Genomic DNA, 12,900 nt, shown 5'->3' on the forward strand with positions numbered 1-12,900 from the left:
GCCTTGACCGGGATTCGAACCCCGATCCCCCGATTTTCGTTCGAGTGCTTTAGCCAGTTAAGGTGCCGAAGCGTCATTCTTCCCTGTGGAAATTTGAGGACTATACCGTGTATATATGAGGACAGTATAGTCCTCGATTTCCCACATGGGTGATGCCTCGGTATCTTAATTGGCTAGAGCACTCGGCCGGAAATCGGGGGATCCTAGTTCGAATCCCGGTCAAGGCGAATAATTTTTTCTATGCCGATTTTTCGCACAATAAATTAACCCCGAAATTTTCAAAATGGTGAAGAAAGTTTAGAATGCATAATTTGTCGCGGAAAACGACTTTTCGAGCGGTATTCCTAAGTCCTAGTGAAGAGTTCTCGGGATCGTCACGGGGTCAGGAACTGCATAACTGCCGACGTTTCGATGCCCGACTCGGCCATCATCCTCAGGACAGCCCTGATGACGGTGGCCGAGTAGGGCATGGAAACGTCGGCAGTTATGCAGTTCCTGACCCGGCGGCGTTCCCGAGAACTCTTCACTAAGTCTATTCGCCGGGAAAGCACGAAATCTTTATTCATAAGTCCTTTCAACCTACATAAAACTTATAATAAAAATTGCTTTCAATAATTTCCAAATTCAATTAATCATGGCGAAACATGGTGAAACAAAACCAAGTACTGTTCTCACTGATTGTCTTGATAATGACGCCATAGCCGTTGAAACTAGTCCACAGCAAATAAAAGTTTGTGGAACATTACTTGGTTTTTGTTTCACCATGAACATGTCATCGTTCCTCCAAGTAACGCCCAAATCAGTTAAATTTATTCAAATTCAATTACCTTATTTATCCGAAGTTATGCTAGTAAACCCTCAGTCCATGAAGTGGCAGACAAAGTAGCGCGTATTTACATAAAATTACCGGCATGTCTAGAAGAATAGATGACTGTATCACCAGAACGGCTCCTTCAACGGCCGTTGGTAAACAAGATCGCGACTGGCGCGAACGTGGTGTATTTCTATGGTTTCATTCAAACGCAGCGATAATTTCTTAACCACACGGTTCTGCTTCACGCGTCGCGTTAATCGATAAAAAGCGAAGGAGGCTAATGGAAAGCTTACGCGAACGAGAGGAATCCAGCGCCGGTGGTGTCAATTCCTCCCTCACACTCTGCCCTGTAGCCAAATGGCTGCGAAAACGTCTCCTTGCCGAGACACCTAGGCAAAGAGAGACTGAATAACCGTTCGTAATGAATCTGTTTCCATGCGAGTCATCCTCAGAGCGTAAGAAAATCAAACGTCAGACCAACGAAGGGAAAAAAGACAGTAACAATCGGAAAATCAGAATATGTGCGAGCTGGAGACCTTCGTGAAAACTTGTTTTCAAGGGAACATCCATCAGATGAGTAAATGAGTGCGTGTTTATCTTTTTAAAACGCGCACATTTAATAACTTCTTTTCATTCCTTTTACCCTATACCTTCCAACAGTGGAGGATCCAGGGTAGGGACAAGGGGGGGGGGGGCTAAGTGAAGTTAAAAGTTCCAACAGTAGTGGGGGTCGAAAAAAATTCCCAATCTATTAGGTGTAAATGTGAAACCCAAGGGGGGGCTAAGGAGGCTATAACCCAAGGGGCATTAGCCTCCTTAGCCCCCCCTAAATAGATGCGCCACTGCCTTCGAACACCCTCACCCAACTTTCTCACCAAAAAGGACCTTGCGGAATCACTTAATTCAACAACTGCACCACACTAGAACGCCCATTAATTGGCACACAAAATTTCATTGAATATATAGAAACTATTTGCGCCGTGATATTCGCGAAAGCGTATTCACTGGATTTTCTTAAAAATGTAAGTTGACACTAAAGCCGATACCAATAATTTATAAACTGAACCAAGGATATGAGAAAAAATAGGATGATCGTTCAAGGTAGATATAATAAGTAATGCATACATAAGGTTCGTAGTAACTTATAGTGTGTATACCTACCGTAAGTTGGCGCACGAGCCCGCGAAGTACCTCAGCCGCGAGCACAGGAGGTCGAAAGTTAATTTTTTAGCCGTTATACTGCATGTTATGTTTTAACTTTCGACAATTTCGTAATTTACGATCGGAGCACTTCGTGTTTTATATCATTCTCCTTAGTTTTTTCAGTGCTTTACAAATATGCTATTTAGATTGAGATATTATAAGAAAGTAAAAAAAGTTAATAATTCTATTAGATGTTCTATTTGCCTTCGTAGGGGTTGGAAAGGGACGGGCAAACGGTCCCGCCAGCTACTTGTGTCGGTCCCATTCTGTTTTTTTGTCGGTCCCTTTCTCCCCTCCTTTGCTCGCGGCTCAGGTACCTCGCGGGCCCGTGCGCCAACTTACGGTATACACACTATAGAGATTTAGGCGCCGTCTTAGCTCGTCAAAATATAAAACACGATAAGTATGATTTTACGCTTTCCCGGCGAATAATGTGGGTAAAATTTTCTCGGGATTCCCACCGGGTTATTGTTTTTATAACGGCCAACGTTTCAAGTACCGTCTCGGCACTCATCATCAGGGCTGAATTTTGATTTATTTAAATAAATCAATAAATAATTTAATAAATCAATTTAATAAATTAATAATTTAATTTAATAAATCAATATTCAGCCCTGATGATGAGTGCCGAGACAGTACTTGAAACGTTGGCCGCTATAAAAACATTAACCCGGTGGGAATCCCGAGAAAATTTTACCCATATAAAACACGATGTTGTCACCGAAACACGGCTTTAATCCGCTTCAGAAGTAGTGGCATCCTCAACTTCATTGCATCCCCTACGGCGGAATATCCTCCCTGTCTCGCCGGCTAATCTATCGCGACGTCCACATCTGAGTCGCTTATGTTGTCGCTGTCGCCTCGGACGACACACAAGGCGGGCGACAGGTTCACTATCCGCCCCGGGCGAACGCTCAAAATAACACGCCCCTCCTCCTATTCGAATACTATCTACCTCTCTCCCCTCCGCTTCCCACACCACTCAAAAACCCCTCCGACGAGCTTTCTTTCCCGCTCAGAGCGTTCGGAGAAAGAGAGGATTTTGGCGCAAACACCTCCCCACTCCTTCCATTTACCACCTTCGCCTGCGATGGCGGGCGCAATCGTCTGCGTCGCCGGGTCAGGTGCGAGGGCAAGCCGCTCAAGGCCGCCCCTTGGAGCGCGTTCCCCTTTGATTCAACCGCGGGAACCACTGCCGCAATCCTTACACCCACATACCTGCAGGGGAAACTATTAAGAGCCTCGTTTACATTACGATTGTCCGTGCGAAATAGTAGTTGCCCGAACTAGCCGCGTGAATTCATGTCCTGACAATAGTTCACGTCAGTGGCATAGCCAGGAATTTCGTTCGGGGGGGGGGGGGTCCAAAATCAGTGGGGGAAATTAAAAAAAAAGGGTACTAAGTGATGGGTTTTCAACTAATTTTAACACTTTTCACAATCGAAAACACTTCAATTGTTAAAAAAAATACTTTGTAAATTCATGATTTTTCAATACTTTGTTTTCTTTTATTTCGGAAATTAATTGTGCTTTTATATTTCGGGGGGTCCGGACCCCCCGAACCCCTCCCCCCTGGCTTCGACACTGGTTCACGTAGTTCTGAACGTGCCGCTTTACGATGGGTAGGCGCTGGCAGTCCGGAAGAGGAAGCGACAAGGGAAAGATTTTAAGTTCGAGAAGCTCTCTTCGCTCTATTTTATTCATGGATTTGTCCAAACAAGTAAGAATATGGGCGGAAGAAAAATTATTCGGTAAATACACGTTGAATACAGTAACATCTCGACTCTGCATACCTCAACAGCTTTGCTAACCGTCAATTTCTCGTTCACTTTAGATGTCAGCACTAGAGGGCAGCACAGGTTTAGCCATCGTCGTGTGAATGCATGACAGTTCTAACGATTGCTGGAACAATCGTAATCTGAATGATGTAAAGGAAATCCAATGGGCCCCATCTTCCATCCACTCACCGTCCACTATGGGTTTGTGGTTTCCGCGGCGTTTCTCCACATTGGTAACGGTTTTCGGGCGTTCCTCCGCATAATATTGTCTAGACGCGACGACAGTTTCTCCAGTCATCCCGCGGGCGTCTTCAGGTCAGACGTGTCGATGAAATTGGCCGTCTCTTATACGCAACGCAGTCCGCTAATACCCCAGGATAATCCCAGAGGCAATAGGAATAACAAAGCACCAGAAAATTACAACAGAGATATAATTCTCGTTGCTAAGCAACATATCGTGCAGATTACTAAACGCGTAAAAATAATTCATTTAGCACTTTATCCAGAAGAGCAAGCTGTTGGTGGAAATTATTTTCATTCAATTAACAAATAAATCTACCTTAGCAAGTAAAATACCATTACAAAATAAAGTTATGGCATAATTTGATCTCAGCTAAAACCAGTGGCGGATCCAGGATAGGGACAAGGGGGGGTGGCTAAGTAGGGGGTAACCGACCAGCAGTAGTGGGGGTCCGAACAAAATTACCATCCTATCTGGTGCAAATTGAATGTCCAAGGCTATAGTCCCCTCACCCCATAGATTTGCCACTGGCTAAAACATCAATTTCCCCTCAACAGAAAAGGCTGATTGGCTTCATGTGTTAAATTACTTTTTTCTTGAATGCCATACTGTGATGTACATACGGAGATTAAAATGAGTTTTTGGTCAAGTTTATCTAAATTCTAGTCGTAATCTACATTTATGCAACTCACAGACACTTATCGCCATATCTGACAAAAGAAATACTCCACTCTAAAATATCATTTCAATAAAAATTGCTTAGAAAAGCCCAGTGAACCAAAGCCCATCTACATTCACTCAAGAACAAATAGAAGACGACATTTTCAAAATGTTCTATGTAAATGGGGTTAATTTCGTTTCATCATAGAGTCTCCTCAAGAAGCTGTGCACGAATTTTTTCACCGAATTCAGGAAAAAAAATTGTCCGAAATGCTAATTTAAGATATCTGTAATCCAAAACTTGAACGGTTTCGTCATCAGCATGGTAACCAGGAACTTGGGAGCTCAAGCGAACTCATTGCGTGATAGGAACTTTAAATAGCCTTAATGGGAGCGGATCAAAGTTGAGAAATCAGAAATAAATCAATTACTTAGTCTTCTCGTTGAGCCTTTATCAATCGTCGGCCAACAATGACATTAATACTAACGCGCGCTTGACTGTGAAGCAACGAAGATAGATTTTAAAGGCCTGATAAAAAAATTTTGGTTTAAAATTCAAAAAGAAAACGTGATCTTTGTCAAACACAATTCACGCATCTGCTTTTACAGATTCATCACACGCCGCACGCTGTTCCATGTTAAACTTACAAAACGCGTTTGTCCATCCGATGAATATTAACCAGAGGAGGGAAGCCCAACGATCCTTGAATTAATATTCCTCCAATCGGTTGGTCGTGCCATCAGCAGTTATTTTATTGCCACTTTAGGCCGAAGAAATGCTTTTTGCTGCGCCATCATTGGCCACGTGGTCCGCAAAAGAGGCAATTGAGTCTCTCCCGCAACACAAATACCTAGCTTGCTTTTTTTCTCCCCTTCCCAAGATGGTGCTCTGAAGGCAGAGAGGAATGTATTTTTTTATACTTACTAGTCCTAATTTAAATGCTAAATGAAGAAGAGTTTCAGCACGATTATTCGTCCGTTGTACTGACGAATTCCTTGCTAACTCCAACTTTATTCCTTGCTAACTGTCTAACTTTAACTCGAAACACTATTGGATTCAGAAGCCAGCGTCAAAAATGTAATTTTTAATTTTTATCCCTTTTCCACACCAACCAACGTTATTTATTTGTATGATCAAATTATGTCACGGCTATCGCCTAGTTTCTGATGAATACTTGCGAAGTTAACGGGAAGATACCCAAAATAGCTTTTTATTTTCGATGCTTATGTTCCAATAACGGTGAATAGCAACCACTAGCGATACTGGAAGTTAACGTCACGGATAACGATATTGGCAACGCGCAATAAAATCCATGATATCGCCATCATTTATCATTCCCTGCGAATTTCGGGTGAAATACAGGTCGATATCACTTTAAAATCGCATGGCGTTAATCTTTTGAACTGATAGAGGGGACAAAATTCCAAGGATACATTAAGGAAATTAATCTGTACAAAAATTTCCTAAGCCCTATCAATGCATGATGCAGCAAAATAAATTCACCGCAAACTTAAAATTCATTTTCACTTTAGAGCTGAACAACTTGGCGCCTTATCGATGTGCACCGGGTTCAAAGCCACGTAAAACCTTTGGATATCAAGAAAAGATGACCACCTAGCTGAATGTTTTACGAACGTAGGATTATCCATTCACATTGTGATAACTATGCAATTCACCATAATGAAGAACTTTTTAGTTAATGATTATTATTAAGCATTCTTCTGATTAATTTAGGTTTCCATGGAGTACTTCAAAAGTGTTTTGGCAGTCTCCACTTACTTCACGGACTTTTCTCTTCAAATTACAATAAGACCTTCCCCCTATCATGCTTTCCAAATATCCTATTAACTTCCTTCCTCTCCCTCGTTAACCCAACATTCTACCCTCAAACACTGCTTTCAACATTAAGATAGATTAACATTGTGCGCTTAAAAAATATTTTAGCAGTCTCCTTGTCCTATATGGACTTCCCTCTTCAAAACACAATGAGGCATACTTCTTTTCATTCTATCTAAAAATGCACTGCATGGAACAAGTGATTTTGTACGCACTCACACGCACGGGTTCAAAGTCAAATACACCAAGGATGAAGTTCGCCATGAAAAAAATATTTAACTCAGCCGGGATTTGAACCCGGAGCTCCCAAATTCCGCATTTCTGAGATCCGGGTTCGAATTCCGGCCAAGACACAAATTTTTTCATGGTCTAACTTCATCTTTGATGTATTTATTTATCTAAAAATGTTATTCCCTTCCTGTCCCTCGTTTATCCAACATTCTGTAACACTGTTTTCAGCATATCCTTCCCTCTAAGTAATCGCCCCATCTATGCCTTAAACATTTGGAATAATGTATAAAAAGCTAGCAGGCTCCTCACGTATTCCGACCGCCTGCTCGTAACGCCTACATCACCGTGCCTCAGCACGTTACCCAGAAAAAAATGCAGGAGAGGACAGTCGGTGGCCACAAGAGTCGATCACGAAGAAAGCCCAATCTTGAGGGAAAACAGGTTCCACCGAGGAATGTCGGGAAACCGCCCAGCGCAGGTTCCGAATGTGTTGAGATACAACACCGAGCGAGTCGATGGAAAAAATCAAAACCAGAAGAGAGTTTTGTTTCACCATAGTGAACTGAGTTGCCAACGGTTTCAAGGATCCAATAGAACAATTTGTACATCTACATAATACCTTGCGAGCCACCACCAAGGCGTTTGGCAGGGGGTGATCAATCACCAGCATGCAGCATGCATTTGGACTCCCACATACACACCACACCGTCCAAAAAACGTCCCGTATAAGAACAAACTATACTACTATATGCTGTTAGAAATTCAGAAACATGCATTAAGTTTTACATAGGTTAGTAGGCTACACTACAAGTCATGCAATCTATTTACGAGTTCTATTGCTGCCGTTATAATCTCTTATTGATCGTGGAAAAAATGACATTCGGAATCTGTCTGTTCTACAATCTATCTCTCTTATTTTATTTATATGATCTGATCTACTGTAGTATGTTGGCGTCCGTAAGATATGGTTAACTTCATCAGAAAAGACACTGCTCTTGAATTTATCTAAAAGGTTTAGTCTATTTTTCAATCTACGGTCCGACAGAGATTCCCATCCGAGTTTATCTAAGAGGTCAGTTACACTAACAAGACTATCGTAACGACCTTTCATATACCTGGCAGCTCTTTTTTGCACGAGTTCTAACTCTGCCTTTTTCATGAGGGTCCCAAACACTGGCAGCGTATTCCAAATGTGGTCTAACGAGGGAGAAGTAGCTAATTTCCTCTCACTTTGTCGTCGCACTTTCCTAATATTCTTTTAACAAAACCCATTTTACGATTAGCTTGACCGGTTATTTCTAGAATATGTTTATTAAATTATTTGTAGATGAGAAGCGGAGGAGACGGAAGGTATGGATAGAGCGAGTGCTGAGCACGGAGGTGATGTTGGAGACTATGTTGGAGGGTAGAATTTAAGGCATTGTTAGAATGTTGGGAAAACGAGGGAGAGGAAGGAAGAGAATAGGATTTTTAGATAGAATGAAAGAGAGTAGGCCTTATTATGAATTGAAGAGGGAAGAACATGAAGGGAGAGAGAACTTCTAAAAAATACTCTGAGGAAACCTACTCGGTAGACTATAACCTCGGTAGGTTATAGTAGAATTGAGGGGATTCCGCAAAAACAGTCATTGTAAGTAATTCAATGGATATCTTTAATACAAGGACGAAAACGGTAAGAATACAAAGAAACGAATGTGTTTTATAGCGCTCTATAGCAAAGCTCTACGGAAGAGTTGCAAGAAAAAGTATAAAAACTTGTGAGAGTAGTACCATGAATTGCCATTCCCCTGGACCGGGAATCGAACCATTGAAATTATTCCAATGACAATTCATGTCAATTTATCCGCCGGTTATGCGGTGGAGTAGAAATATTTCAGAAAATGTTATGTGGGTACTTAAAAAACCATATTTCCTATATAGATTATTATGAATAACATTTTTGTGGACTTGAGAATTGTTGTAGCAACTAAATATAGATTTGAGGGCAACTTAAACATTATACCAATAAAAGTTAAAACAAAACTATGTACTTATCCACCAATTTATTCTCATGTTACAACTAGTTTCGACGCAGCAGTAGCGGTTTCATCAGGTACTACAGTACCTGATGATGACGCCGCTGCGTCGAAACTTCTTGTACCATGAGAATAAATTGGTGGATAAGGACATATTTTACTTTTCATTCGTTAGAATAAACTTCCACAAAGTTGAGCCGGAGACTATAAAGGCCGCTATACACGGCGAATGATTTCATTCACAAGATCATTCACCGTGTATGACAATTCGCGAATGAACCTTCATGCGCATGATCATTCAGTGAAAATTAGAACATGTCCTATTTTGCTCGCATGATCCTGTGAATGATCACGTGATCACTCAGCATGATCATTCACCGTATGTATCAGCCTTAACGATTATTACACCAATATCCTAAGATACGCCATTCTATACCTACCCTGGATTGATCATTTAGTTCCTTGGTAACATGTATGGTAATATTAATCCATTGATTTTGTATAGAAATGAATATGTTGTGGGTGATCATACCAGCTTAAAAATTATAATCAAATTGTACCCCATAGCGCCCGCACTATATTTCGGTGAACTATCAGCGCCAACAAAATACACACGAACAGGGGCACCGATTCCATGGGGCTTGAGGGGGCCCGAAGCCCTCAAAATTTCGTTATGGGGAGGAGGAAAAGATGTGTCAAGCTTGTCAATTTTTCCCGGAGTGTCGAGTTTTCAGGATTCTAATGTTGATCTTATCACTCTTTTAAAATGATTAAAAAATCTTTAAAACTCACCATTTATAAAATTTCCGGGGGAAAGACCCCCAGTATAGGCCCCCCAATATTTTTTATAAGGCGACACCCCTGCACATGAACAGATTTCCAGGGTATTCAGGATGAGTGCTTAGCAGTGGCGCCGACTACATGGGGCCTGAGGGGGCCCGGGCCCCCTCAAAAATTCGTTATGGGTGAGGAAAAAATGTGTCAGGCTTGTCGATTTTCCCCGGAGTGTCCAGATATCGAGATTCGTATTATCAGGGTTCTAATGTGGATCATATGACTCTTCTAATATGCTTAAATAACTTAAAACTCACTACTTATAAAATATCCTGGGCCAACATCCCCGGTTTGGGCCCGCCCCCCCTCCCAATATTTTTTGTAAGTCGGCATCCCTGGTGCTTAGTCAACAAAAAGTGCACAATGATCACAAAGGTAAAAGAAAGCATTCTTTCCCGGCTTACCTGATCACTGAGGTACTCCTTTGCCTTTTCCAACGACTCCAAGTTAATCCCGGTATTCTTGAAAGAAATGACCTTCACCATTGTTGTCATGGTCGAGGTAAGACGGACCGCATACACTCCACACTTTCTGGGACGTCTTCAAAAAAACACTTCCTTCACAAAGAAAGATGGGCGGCTTTCACACTCGTTTTGTTTCTATCCTTACGTACGTACGGGGTTCACCACTATTTATGTCATCACTAACCACAACGTCATTTAATGCGTTCCCTCCCACGGAGAAGAAGCGCCGAAAAAAATACACAACCACCGCTTTATTTTTCCCCAACCTTAAATGATCTAAGCGTGCATCAATTATGCACAGCAACGCCTCTTTTCAGGGTTACGCGCGCCGCGAACAGGTTGGTGGTTTCCTACGGCGGCACACAGGTGGATGAGGGTTTTAGCGTGGGAAAGGGAATAAGCCGGCAGTACACATAGAAAACTGGAAAAGGAAAATACAATCACTTTCAAGGTCGGGGAAATATTACTTTCTTTCGCATTCAATGATCTCTCTTTCTCAACGCTAGTGAACTGGTATACTCTCTGCAGAATGACAACCACAGTGGTCGTCACTAATTGGTAGATCGCTCTTGAATCTAAAGCCAAGAAGGGTTCACCAAAGTAGAGCTAAAAAGTCACGGAAAAAATCCAACCTTGGCAACCTCCAAGTTTCACAAATTGAGGAGTAGTTGAGGTCGTTGCTTCCGTGAGAAAAAATCAAGTAACACGTACCTCATCACAGTAAGGATCTCATGGAACTGAGGATAAACGAGTTAAACCTTTGCTTTTATTGGACAGAGGACTTGTGATGAAAACAAAGTTATCAGCGCCTCAGATAGCCAGGACGTGTTCGCAACTAAAATAACTTTTATTTTTGCGTCACGGCCCCGCGTCGTTTGTCTGCTGCTATAGCGACGGAATGGAACTACTTCAACTGACAGTACAGTTTGCAGAGGGGTCTTGTGTCGGCATGATATCCTCGTCAAGAGGGAACTTCATCAGGAAGTCCGATCAGGAAAGCCTTATCCTTCTCCTCCTTCTTATTTGATATTCTTCCCTCCGTCTTTTCCTCTCCCGAAGGAACAGACTGGTTCCGACGTGTCGGAAGAAATGGATGCGAAATCAAGGCGAAGGACTGTCTGCACAGGATCCTTGACTATATAACCCAAGTCCAGCAAGTAGTTGGTTTAAGCTTCACTTCTTTTTCGATACCTGATGCACCGAGAGATTTTGGAAAAAAAACCGTAAGAGTCGCTCACGCACGTAACAAGGTCTCTATCCCCAAATTCACTACGGCCGGCCGGCAAGAAAAGATCGTTTCGGCTCGCCTTTGGCCCTGCGATAAAAAAAAATGACGATAAAACGATGTTGAAAAAAAGAATAAATCCGGGCGCATTCCAAACCAGCCGAGCCGCACACACACACACACTAGCTCCCGTCCGTGAAGGAAAGCGAAAACAAAAGAAGGTAGGGGAAGCGTGGAGTAAGAGGAGAAAGAGATGAGGCCGGAGGGAGTTCTTTTTCTCCTATATACCTCTCCTTTCTCTCCTCCTTATGGTCTAACCTCCCCACTTTGGTCTTCTTCACCCACCTTGGGACGTGTCACTGGTCGCAGAGGAGAAGGAAAAAGAAAGAGAGAGAAGGATTGTAGGGGAGGGAATGAGGAGACAGAAATGGCCAAGAGAGAGAGACACACTCTCCCGAGGTAAAAATTACGTAAAGGCGTGAATTCTGTACGATGGAGTGTCCGGGGCTAACTTCATGACGACCGTACGCCGATCCCGGCAGAGCGGTGGAGGATTTGTCGAAACGTGTCACGGGAAAAGACCGTGGACCCACGCGAGAAACGTCCTTTGCCTTCCTCGGTGAGGATTTTTCCACTGCCTCGCATACCTTTAAGGTCGAACGAGTCGATTCAAGTTTTCGGTCCACACAAACACGAGACGCAACACCGACAAACAGTTCACAACTCACGGTAATCAATCACTTGTTTTTATTTATGATGCACAAACACTCGGGAGTTGAGAAGACAATCCCGCACTGATACAACTATGAAGTAGGAAAGTATTCACAAATAAATTCACGCACTTTCACCAACTGAAGTTTTTGCTGAAGATGAAAATAAACTGGTTACATCAATCACCTACATTCTATCTTCACGACGTCAAACCTATCGGCGGTTCGCACTGTGTACCAATTCGGAGCGCTGATGTATCCCCGAAACGAAGAGAACATTCGTTCAGTTGTTGCTGGGTTGATGTGGCGACACAACAGCACAATTGTTAATCCCGTAAGTCACGTACTTTTCACCACTTGAGGTCTTGAAACAGGAACCAAGTCACGCTCGGAATGCGGTCCAAAAAAATAAAACTATTTCAAATTTTGCGGCAGAGGACTTTAAAGCACACGAAAGGGAAAAGTTGTTGTTTGTTGAAGATGTAGGGGAGAGGGCGGTGCTTTGTTGTTGCTATGGTTTTCGATAATTTCTCCTCCGCTTGTCCACCCCGCACCGAGTTATTCAGTGCCGGTTGGATACACCACCTCCTACGACCTTCGCAACTCGACTGGCGATGCCTTCACTACGCCTACTATACGAGAGTGAGGAGCTCAGACGGTCTGGAGGGAGGGGAGGGTTTCGGTAAAAGGTGAGGGGGACGGGAAGGGGAGGAAAGGAGAGTACGGCGGGGAGGGGGGCGGTAGCGTAGTGGGAGGTTTTGAAGTGTACACCACACCACACTACCTTCCCCGCCCACGGCTCCACTCCACACAGACAGTCTCGCTTCCCCTTACGACGAGTATACACAAAAAAAAATACACTGCCTCTCCTCCTACTTCTCACTCTCT

The 12,900-nt window shown here is 42.9% G+C and overlaps 1 protein-coding gene across 2 annotated transcripts in view; it reads right to left on the bottom strand.

Moving 5' to 3' along the window:
* The window catches only part of LOC124163372 (nascent polypeptide-associated complex subunit alpha, muscle-specific form-like), a 385,994-nt gene extending 373,340 nt beyond the window's left edge, over positions 1–12,654 (bottom strand). Inside the window, exon 1 of one of the 2 annotated variants that reach the window (XM_046540246.1) lies at positions 10,018–12,651. The gene's annotated coding sequence lies outside the window, so the exon portion shown is untranslated. Of the gene's footprint in view, positions 1–10,017 lie in introns of both variants that reach the window. The other variant, XM_046540247.1, reaches the window with a different exon arrangement.
* Positions 12,655–12,900: the final 246 nt, after the last annotated feature.

This window comes from Ischnura elegans, chromosome 8 (genome assembly GCF_921293095.1).
Source record: "Ischnura elegans chromosome 8, ioIscEleg1.1, whole genome shotgun sequence".
In the NCBI taxonomy this organism is placed as follows: Eukaryota; Metazoa; Arthropoda; class Insecta; order Odonata; family Coenagrionidae; genus Ischnura; species Ischnura elegans.